Source organism: Papaver somniferum, unplaced genomic scaffold, assembly GCF_003573695.1.
Source record: "Papaver somniferum cultivar HN1 unplaced genomic scaffold, ASM357369v1 unplaced-scaffold_5395, whole genome shotgun sequence".
Classification (NCBI taxonomy): domain Eukaryota; kingdom Viridiplantae; phylum Streptophyta; class Magnoliopsida; order Ranunculales; family Papaveraceae; genus Papaver; species Papaver somniferum.
Genome location: NW_020648077.1, coordinates 1 through 497, shown reverse-complemented (window position 1 = coordinate 497; position 497 = coordinate 1). Strand labels below are relative to the sequence as shown.

Below are 497 nucleotides of genomic sequence, written 5' to 3'. Positions count from 1 at the left end.
CAGCAGGACAGATGGGAGTGTCACGGTATTTGATGCTCATGTGCCGCAAAGGTCTCAAAATAAACGCATATTTAATTTAGTTTTGGTGGGGTGTGCCAGGCCTTTGCAGTGGTGCAACACAGAGGCGACGCGTGAGAACCCCACCAGCAAGCTGCTATGACGGGAACTCCCATGAAAAAAATTAATTTAATATCATGCCATCCGATGGATGGCATATCAGATATTAAACTGATAAGAACAGATACTACACTTGATCTTAGCCAAAAGGCCGAGAAAGGTATGCCACAACTCGTGTTTGGATTCTCCTTTTATATTTTCTTTCTTCCATCCCTCGGCTTTGACTAATCTTTGTGGGACTAAAGCTTACAGCTTCATCAGAAAATCTGAACGAGTTTATCCTAAACCCCAGCGTTTCCTCTTTTGTTGCTTCTATAAATTATATGGTGATTATGTTTGATGAAGAGAAAGCCAATACGCAATATTCACTCCAGTGGCCT

General features: G+C 42.1%; 1 non-coding gene across 1 annotated transcript; it reads right to left on the bottom strand.

The window, feature by feature from the left end:
- Positions 1-85: 85 nt before the first annotated feature.
- On the bottom strand, positions 86-281 carry LOC113343076. Its single transcript, XR_003357021.1, has one exon. It is a non-coding gene; the product is annotated as a U2 spliceosomal RNA (small nuclear RNA).
- Positions 282-497: the final 216 nt, after the last annotated feature.